At 37.9% G+C, this 10,195-nt stretch overlaps 1 protein-coding gene across 2 annotated transcripts in view; it reads left to right on the top strand.

Moving 5' to 3' along the window:
* DENND4A (DENN domain containing 4A) overlaps positions 1–10,195 on the top strand; it is a 53,635-nt gene that overhangs the window by 683 nt on the left and 42,757 nt on the right. For both annotated transcript variants that reach the window (XM_085305430.1, XM_085305431.1), the window contains exon 2: positions 7,983–8,070. The gene's annotated coding sequence lies outside the window, so the exon portion shown is untranslated. The remainder of the gene's footprint in view (positions 1–7,982; positions 8,071–10,195) is intronic.

The following is a 10,195-nucleotide window of genomic DNA, read 5'->3' as shown; positions in this document are numbered from 1 at the left end:
CGAGCGCCCGCCGCGGGGCGGTGCGCCCCCGCCAGCCGCGTGCGCGCCGTTTTGCCGCGGACTCGCCCCTTGGCCGCGGCGGCTGGGCCGGCGCGGCGCGTCGGGGCTGGCGGTGAGAAGTGGCCCTGACGTTTTTATTGCCGTTCCCGCCGCGATGTCCGCGCAGCTTGTTGGCCGGGGTGTGATGATATTTAATGACTTCCCAGCTCTGGTTGTGAGCCTGGGGTAATCTCTGACCGTTGGCTTAAAAATAAGCTGTGTCTGTGTGCTAGAAATGAGGACTTGGCTTGGCACTTAGTTCTGAAGCTTAATTTTTGCATTAACTGAGTGAAAGCATAGTGTTTTGGACAGCTTTTTACTTCATTACTCTCATTTTTTTCTTGAGCTGTTGGTCAACTAGAGATTTCTGTAAAAAGCGTTACATTACAGTGCATAATCTTTAACTTTCTGAATGATTAAGCACAAATATTTAATCTTGGCAAATAYCTGCAGTGGTTTAAGGAGAACTAATAGAGTTAGCCTTAGCCAGGGAAGGCCAGGGGGGAGTAAATGGATTATTTCTGGTGTGTGTATCAAACATACAARTCTTGCTTTAAGAGTCTCCCTTTCTCCTTTTTTAAGATTTTATGTGTCTAGAGTATTGGTGAAACTTGATCCTGTTGTAGGGGATTGGGGAATCCGTAGTCTTACTTAAAATGCACATTAAAGTAGAACTACATCTCTAGTAAATGCAGTTTGTTTCTTTTGGAGGTTGTCATAACTTGCATTAAATCTCTTTTATTATCAAAAATACAACATTAAAGTCTTTGTGGTTGGTTTGGGGGGGAAAGGGATCAGCTGCATGGAACAATACAAAATAGAAAGAACAAGGAAAATTAAGCTTTTTCCATAGCCTAGGGAGCTCCTACAAAGTACAGTATTTTACTTAATCTAGAAACATTAGGGTCCAGTTGGATGAGGTTTATTCCTCAAGTTTGTGAGCAGCTTCTCCTCCTTCAAAGCATGCTTTACCCAAAAATCTCTTCCAAATAGTGAAATCGCTAAAAGCTACCACAGAGGATAAGATCTGGTTCTGCAAGTAGTAAGCTAAAAGGTAGTATAGGTAGTATGACCCTTTTGTAAAACATGGGCTTATTAGAAATAGTTTTCCAGTTGTAAGGATATTTATACACTTGAGTCTTCATACTTGCTTTAGCAGCAGGGTTGCAGTTTCACATTTCTTGCAGACAGCTTGCTCTTATTTGAATGTTACAGCTGCATGGAACTTAATGGAATTTCTACATATGTCAATAACACTATTAGCAATTTTGTAGTTATATAGCCAGAATCAACTATTAATTAGCACAGGCATAAATATTAAATTAACAGAGCCTCACCTGTAATGTAGGGCTCACATGAGCATAGCTGATGAGGTGCAAGCATTAGGAATTACATAAATAACCAAGTTGTATTTAAGATACTTGCTTGAAAGGGAAGGTAATGAGGTTGAGTGTAGAGCCYCTGTTGATGTTCTGTTAACTACACAGAAGAAAATGAAGTCCTGTCAGGAAGATATCTAATACTACTGCTCTGTGTCACTCTTAACAAAGGAATTGTGGGGCACCACTGTTCGGAAACAGATCTGGAAATTCTTAATCTGCAGGATTTTGCATTGAAAGATCTATTCATCTTGATGTAAATCCCTGCTGTAAGGTGTGATAGAAAACCTGTTTTGTGAATCTACAATAGAGAAGACTATCTAGACCAAGCTGAATAACGATAACGGCATTTGTTAATCTTGAGGTTTTAAAATTAGAAAAAGAAGTTTGCAGTGTCACTTAAATATTCAATGTTCCTTTTCCATTTCCTTTGCACTTAGCAATTGAATTGGAATTAGTTTTGCAAGTCATAGTAGGTTGAAATGCTTTTCGTAACAGTGGCTGTAGGAACAGTTGCAATCGTGGTTAAAGTCACAGCAGCACACTGTGGAAAGCAACTAGTACGATAATTAGTCAAAACTTCTGAATCTTAACTAACTGCTGAAATGAAGACTTGCAGATTTTTTTTTCGTTCATTGTCCTTTCCTCAACTCTGACTTTAATTTTTAAATATGTTGTCAACATGACCAAAAAGTCTGAGGCTAAAATGTTGCACAACTTGCATTGGATTTAACAAAAAAGAGTTGATGTAACCTTGTTCAAACATCATGTTTTAGTTGTTGGTGATTTCAAAGTATCTTACAGTCCGACAAAGAGAGTACTGTTAGCTCAGGTCATGACACATCCTGACCTGTGGATTTAAGATGTTTGTTCTGAAGTTTCCTGGAAAGAACTATTGCACTACTTAATTGGAGGGGAAAGAAATAGAAGCAGTTTTCATATCTTTATTATTATTATTTGGTTAAATGTCTTAAATTGCATCATGTTTTGTAATGTGGATTGGTATATTTCCAGTCTCATTCTCATGTTTATTAAAGTGTCTCAATCAGAATTCTCTCCGATATACTGATACTTAAGTATATTTTTCTTAATGCTGACTATCTCAAAACAAATATCCTTTTCCCCTCACCCCCCGCCCCCCAAAGAACTATATTACCTTTGAAGAAAAGTTAGGTTGTGCTTGCACGAAAAGTAAGGGTSGTGGTGTGGTTTAGAAAGCTGAGTTACACTCTTCCCTCATCTTTCTGCCAGAGCCTTGCTGGGTGGTCTTGGACAAGAACGCAGAAACAGAGGCTCTGCCTCTGTTCCCTTACGCATCTATTCTATATATAAATAATGTTTGCTACTGTGGGCATAAATGATAATACAAATTTTGTGCCATACTAAATGCAAGGATTTGCTGAAGCAGTTATGCTTTGCTTTAATTGAGGATAGCTAACAGGTAGGAGATAAATGTCTAAACAGTAAATGGATCACTGCCGTTCAGTTTCTCAACTGTTCAACTATTGAAAATGATATTCTTACCAATGATGTTTACTAAGTAATTACTTAAAGCAGATGCACTTTTTTTGCTATGTTACATAATGAATGTTTTCTGGCGTGCTTCATTTCAGGTTTCAACTATGCCTCATCTAAAGATGCTCTGCTGATATATGTGCGCTTGTAAAGTTCCCCCACGGTCTATACAGTAAAACTGAAAACGTACAGTGAAGGCCATGTGAGGGAATGGTGCAGAAAGGTTTAATCTATAGCAGTCTGTGGTGCAGAAGTAGTCATTGGTGGTTCCCTAAAGAGCCAGAAATGATAGTCAGAAGAAATCATGGAGGAGAAGTAGAAACAAAGGTTTCAGAAAGTTTTGTTCCTACTCTTAAATGGCAAGTTATTCACCTTTCAAAGTGTCCTTTCAAGCATTGGTTAGAGGGTTAATGTAGCGACTGAGAGAGATGAAATTTAAGTAGGCAGTCATGTGGGGAAGGGGTGGAAAAAAAAAAGGAATTGTAATATGTAAAAATAGGAAGTGAAGAGCAAGGTGGAGTGTAAAGAGTAAGTTAGACAATTATATCCTCGCTATTTAACTGCACTTTAAAATTTGTTTTGATTTCTTTTTGGGGGGAGAGGTCAGGAARAATAATTAATAACTTGATTAGTAAACATTAAATTTATATTTATTTTTAACTTTCTGAAATAAAGGTGAAAAAACAGTAAATGAGTTGAATAAATTACATGTGCATCTATGCAAATGCATCTGTGCAAATGAAAAAGTCCCCAGAGAAACCTCCTCTTCTTTGTGCAAGCATTATCCAAACAGAAGGGGGCTGTAGGCCAGACTGACTTTTGGTTATATTGAGCTTCAGAAGAAATTTGTTGACTTAAGAGCTATTCTGAATTTACAGTTGTACAACTGACATCAGGATCTGGTCTAGCTTTGGTAGCTTCCATATGTCAGCACGTTTGCCTGCATAATATTTTTGACTGTAAAATTACAGTGAAAGAACCAATCCTGTCCAGCTCCTGTAAGTAAAAAAAAAAAAAAAAATCTTAGCAGAGCACTGTCCATTAAATCAATAAAGGAGCAAAGCACTGCTTCTTTTCTTAGCAGAGCACTGTCAGTAAAGGAGCAATTTTCTAACRAATTGTGTGACTTTGTAGTTGTTTTGTACGCTGGTCTCCTATTCAGGACAATGAAGAATTCATTCGATGGAGCACTAGGGGCAAACCCTTCTCTGAGTACTCCTCTCTTAATATTTAGCATGTACGATGACTCTCTCTGACTTGATACACTTCAGCCTTTCTTTAAAGGGCATAATTATATAATAGCTCTGGCCCAAAAGATGGGGAAGGATGTCTGTTTTATATTATAGAAAAATATTTTGAGCTAGCTTTGGGTTCCTGAAGTGATGTAGTTACATCAGGATATCATTGCACATAAGTGAACTTACTAAGGTTATCGGGGGGAAACACAACTTTAATGTTGTTTTAAACTACTTTGATACCTAACCTAGCTAGAAAGCTGTGTCACAGCAATGTATGTTGCTGGACAGATAAACTTATGCTGCTGGAGATTCAAGTACGTTCTCATTAATATTTTCCATGGAGTAGAAAGTGACAGTTTTGCTAACTGGACATACTAGATGAGAGGCAAATTAGTCTGCGTTATCACCCCGTTAAACCTTTCCAGTGTGGTGCAGAAYGTCTGCCAAGGGCAGTTACTGCCCTGCAGCTGCAGGACTATACATGTCGTCTGCTCAGTACCTTTGAATGGAACAGCATGACTGGGTCCAGTTTTCCTACCTGTCGTGATGTTTTTGCTGGCCAGAGTCAGAAAAGATGTCAAGTGTTCTAAGTACTGATTAAACTAGATGTTAAAATGCAGTAAAAAGTTTGAAAGAACCCCACTACCATGAGTTCAGTTTTGTAATTTAGGTAGAGGAAGGTTGTGCAACTAACCTGAAAGCAGCATGCATGCCCAAACATGGCTGAGTGAAAACTTTTCTGACAGTCTTTCAATGCATGCTGACAATTTCAGTGAGAGCTTTGCGTTTTGAAGCTTATTGTGCCAGGGAAAAGAGAACATTCAGTTTGGGGGACTTTTCCTGTAAAAAGTTGTTGTATAATATTATGTGTTTTTAAAAAAAAAAAAAAAAGACAGGCTGCCCTCTTGAACTGTGTTTTGGATGGAGTAATATTTACGTTTTGTAGTATTTATCTTGGCTTTCCTCCCCCTCCTTTGCTATATATTAATTTCTACAGCCTTCCTTACAAACATAGTTGTACTTCAGAAACTTTCTTAAGTTGTCATTTCTGGYCATGAATGCTGTAATTTAAAATGAAAAAAATTGAAGTTTTAAAACCAGCCTTGTTAAGATTTGTGTGTCGTGCATCTCATGGGATACTTGAGCATCACTTTTTGAATTTCTGTAGATAAGGTTGAATGTCATGGAATTTTGCTGTGGTGCAACTGTAATGAGCACTAAGCAGTGGCAGACTCTCAGTCAACCCTTTTAGTGAGAGCGTTGAAGAGCGGATGAATTGGTGGGTGATTGTGGAACGTATGGAAGACATGCAAAATGCCTGATCTCTCCCTTGGCATGAAACCTCTTCCTTCCTGCTTCCTCTCTGTCAAGTTATTCTGCTGCTTCCTCCTTTCAGCTTTGATATTCTAGATGGCCAATTCTTGTTGATTCACTGCAGCAATCCCACTGAATCTTGATTAGCCTCTCAGTTTAACCCTGATTTTTATTTGTCCTAGGCCCTGCTGAACAAATCTGCCTATCCTTCAGTTTTTGGCCTTCGTTCCTATTTGCTGCTCCCAAACTCATTGTCCTGTGTTCTGTTCCCTGAGCTCTTACCCAGCACTTTTCTGTTTCCCAGGCACCTCTTAGAGACCCGTTGGTGCCAAGTTTTCTGCAGCTCTCCTGATTGTCTCCACTGCTGTTTTAATTAGTGTATTGACTATGAGGAGGTATGAAGTTGTGAACAGGCCTACAAAAATTTAACAGCAATTCTGGTCTAGCAATGTAGCAGCCGAACAATGTTTTTTTTCATATACCAGTATTTTTCTTAGTAGTGCTGCTACTGATACATCACTGAATTGAAGGGAGCTCAGTGGAAGCTAGTGGCTTCTTGTTAATTCCTGTATTGTCTATCCTTACTGAGTGCAGATGTATGTGATAGTCTCTAAAAGGTAGTGCCAGTGATCACTTGAACTCTATTTATTAGTGATTTTTTTCCCAGCTGCTGTTGCTTGTTAAACTGTATTAGCAGGAAATCTGAAGAAAAGAAAGTGTTCTACATTTTTTATATATATATATGGTGCCTGCTGTATGGGAGTGATGATATATTTCTCAAAGTGAAGGAGTAGATCTTCTGTATTTACAATTAGTTTGTTGTCCTCCATCTATCAAGTAATCATCTACATCCAGTTGTGGGGAAGGCATGCCCTCCTAATTGCAAAGGCTAAAATACAGTAAGACATAGCCACAAGTATGCTGGCAGCAGTATTTACTGTGTTCCTTGTAATGCTTAAATGTTGTTTTTTTGTTTTTTGGTTTTTGTTTTTTTTTCCCTCTTTATCCCTCCACCCCTGACCCTTAACTTTTCTCATTGATTTTCAAGGTATTTGGCTAGATAATGCATTTTTAAGTGTCTTCAGGGAAATTACTCATGTTTGATGCTGCTTATTTATTAGACTTGCAAGTGTCCTGGTGATACATGAAATGAGATTCCACGTTCTTCTCTTGGACGCTTTATGTTACAGATCTGAAGGTTACCGGATGAAACATGTAGTGCTCTTATTGCATGCTTTCCCATTTTGTAGTCTTGTTTAAAAGTGTTTACAAGCCAGGTACTAGAGAGTTGGTGCTATCAATTAGTAAGACTTAACCAAGGGTTGGATTCACTGTCTGGGTTATCATCCTGCACTCTGTGCTGTAGAAGCATCAATGTAAAAACGTTGATTGCTTTTACATGATATGAAATAAGTTACCTTGTATTTTGAAACTTTGAATAAAACCTTGAACTTTGTGTTCCCCCAAACATATTTCTGATAATCTACTATGGTGCTTTTTTTCTCAAAAATTTTAACTTCAGGAATGGAAGCAAATACCCTTTCAGTTCCTAATTTGTCTTTTCTGACACTAATCTTCTAAGGATGTACTTCAGAACTTGGCAAGTGGAGGGCTCATTTCAGACAATTTTTTTCCTCTGTTTTTTTTTTTGGTTGGTTGGTTGGATTTTGGGAGTTTTTTGACTACAGCCTTACTGATGCTAACTGTGAGTAGTTCTTGGCAAAAGACTGAGTGTTGCTTGTGAAGTACTCTTCTGAATCATGGTGGAAAGCCTGTGCTTCAGAGGCATGTACATGCCTGAACGGAAAGCACAAGATCAAGTTAGCTGTAATGATACTGATATTTAAAAGTGGAAGTTGTAATTGAGGAAAATAGTGAGATAAAAAGCTAAGTGTATCATATCTGAAGAAAAATTGTTTATTGTGACAGTAAATAGCAAGAAGAGTCTAAGTATAGTAGGAAGACAGAGGAATTAAGGTGGCTAGATGATAAGAGTAGGTGTATATTGTTGATAGTTGAGTGAGAAGGATCTGCTCAAATATCAGAATAGTGCAAAGAGTAGTGGTGTTTTAAAATAGACTTTGAAAGGTTATTGGGCTAAACAAAGAGGCACTTCCATAGCTGGCTAACATCTTCTCTGAACCAATGTGGAAAGTATTTACATTATCATCAGAAAATAGTGGAAGAGTTCAAGTCATTTGGCTAGCTCAGATAAACATTGTTCTGTTTATTTTGATTGTTTATTTTAAAGCATTAAATGTATTATTTGACAATTCTGAAATGTCAATATAGCACAAGACTTAAATATTTTGTTTTTAAGTTAAAACATGGTTTCATATACATTTTTAATAGTTAGGTGACATGCAATCTTATCTTAGCAAGTGCATCTTAAAGCAAATCACAATGCTCATTCAATGTGACTGGTGCATTAGAGTGTGTAATAAGTTTCAACAAAATTGCATGCTGTTTAATTTTTGGTTTTTTATTATGTCTGTAGGGAATGAAACTTTAACAAGAAGTCTCTTTGTCAAGGCCTGGCTAGGAGCAAGAGGAGTGAAGTGTAGAAGAAATGCCCTGATGAGAAGGTAGGGAAGAAATGGAAAGAGTTTTTTAACAGACTTCTGTTCTGATTTTGAGAGAATTCCTGTAATGTTTGAGGTGCTTTTATTTTAGTTGCTTCCAGGATTGTTCACTTGCTATGAAGAAAATACAGGAAGAAATGGCTTATCTTCCAGATCTGACAGGCAATTTGAATGCACAGGGAAGTGGTGAAGCTTTTTTCCCAAGTAATTGCAACTATTTGCAGACTTCCTAGATTGTCGAGCTGTCATGATTTGTGCAATGTCATGGCTGAAATAGCCTCATTCATGTGCTGCAATATTATCTTGAATTATTCTGCCTATACACAGCAATTTTGAGGCTAATCATGCAAGAGCAAAATGAAATTAACTGGATCAGTCAGTCCCACTAAGGCTATTTGAAGTGTTGGGGCTGTTAGAACTTTACTGCCAAATTAAATAACTGGTCACTGATTTGTGTGTCACTCATCCACTTTGTGTATGGTTGGAGGAAGAAAGTTCTTGGAGTGTGATGCATGATGAATGCTTTTGGGGACTTCATTACTGTTTAATGAAATTTTAAACCCTTTTTGAAAAGGTGTATTCCAGTACCCTGCTTAAGTTCCAACCTACCCTAGGAGATGTTCGTTCCTGGTTTACAAACAGAACATTGCTTTGGAATCAGGTTAACGAACTAAAACATCTCCAGCTTTAGATAGCTGTAGTGAGGATCTTAACAGAGAACTCAAATTAATAAGCTGTTCAATATTCTTAAAGGAAAATGTAGGAAGGAATGGGAATGGAGAAAGGGAGATAATTTGTTTCTGTGTGTCAGAGGTGAGCTGGTGAAGCATGTTCTGATGGGCTTGCCTGGTCCTTACTGCCATCTKTTGCAGAGTGGTGTAAATCTTGCACGTGCAGCAAGTGTAAAAGTAAGGCCCTTTCAGCTGTCTGGGAAAGCTGGCTTCTGGAAAGAAGCTCTCACTGCCAGAGCAGTTCTTCTGGTCTGGAGCCCACTTGCATGTTATCTCTGTGAAGGCCTATGGCTAACAGCAGGTTGTATGAATTGTTAGTATTTTTTCCTTGGAAAAAGTATAGTGTTTGCAGAGTGAACTGTACTTCCGGGAAGCATCGGAACTGTTGCTGCTTGCACATGTGGGGTATACTAAGCGTTTCTGGTTATATAGTAGGGGAGAAGTTGAAATGTATTCCACTCCAATACTATTTGAATGAAAAATGATATATTCACTCAAAAAGGTTGGACACTTCCTAACTCTGAATTTTCAAGGTGAAGTTCAGATTTGTGTTGCTGTCTGCCGCTTTATAGCGAACCTGTGGTTACAGCAGCCTCTTTGATATATGCAGCAGTAGGAGTTGCAACTTCCAGTGCGCCAGCATGCGCACGCTCTTGCTCACTCTTTTTTCCTTTTCCTTTTTATTTAACGGAAAACTTCTTTTGCCAGAACTTGTGATGGGGTAAGCATTGAGCTTAAATTGCCTTGTTGGTAACTTCCTTAGCCAACTCCCTCCCTCCCTTCCTCCCTGCTAGGAGAGAGGAGTGTTTGGCTTTTCTACATTTCTTGGTGTATACGCAAATGATGCAACTTTTTTAAAGCAACTAAAGCTCTGATACATCTTTTTAACTTAGTAAAAACGGATGCCTGTGCAATGTATTTGTAGCTTTAAAAAAATCTGCAAGAGTTTATTCATTGGTTTGGAGTGACTGTGAGTTATTAGAGATCTGTTCTGAGAACTGTTTTTGAGATGGTTGAAAGTCAATATGGCATAGGTAAGTTTTCTACAGAAAATTGTTATGTTATAAAATATTTATAACATAATTGCATTAGCTTAAATATTACTATTTAGTTAGAGTTCAAAGGTGCTTTATTAAACTTTTCTTTATGTATTTGTAGCTAGCCTATTCTGGTTTTGCTGTACACTGTACAGTTAAATAATATGCATGTGCCATGGTTAAATTTGTATGTCTTTGGATATATTACTCAAGGGAAAGTTTGAATTTGTAATCACTATTCTCATACTGCTAGCTGAATATCATATTCTGAATATCTTTGAAACAGCTGAATTCAATTTAACTTAGCTACCAAACTAAGCTTATGTCCTGTCTTCTCTCAGAAAAGTCTGAATGATTATT

Source organism: Rhea americana, unplaced genomic scaffold (assembly GCF_003343005.1).
Source record: "Rhea americana isolate MKP2758 unplaced genomic scaffold, rheAme1 scaffold_22, whole genome shotgun sequence".
Taxonomy (NCBI): Eukaryota; Metazoa; Chordata; class Aves; order Rheiformes; family Rheidae; genus Rhea; species Rhea americana.
Note: the sequence above shows the minus strand (reverse complement) of the source record. Positions and strands in the feature narration are given on the sequence as shown.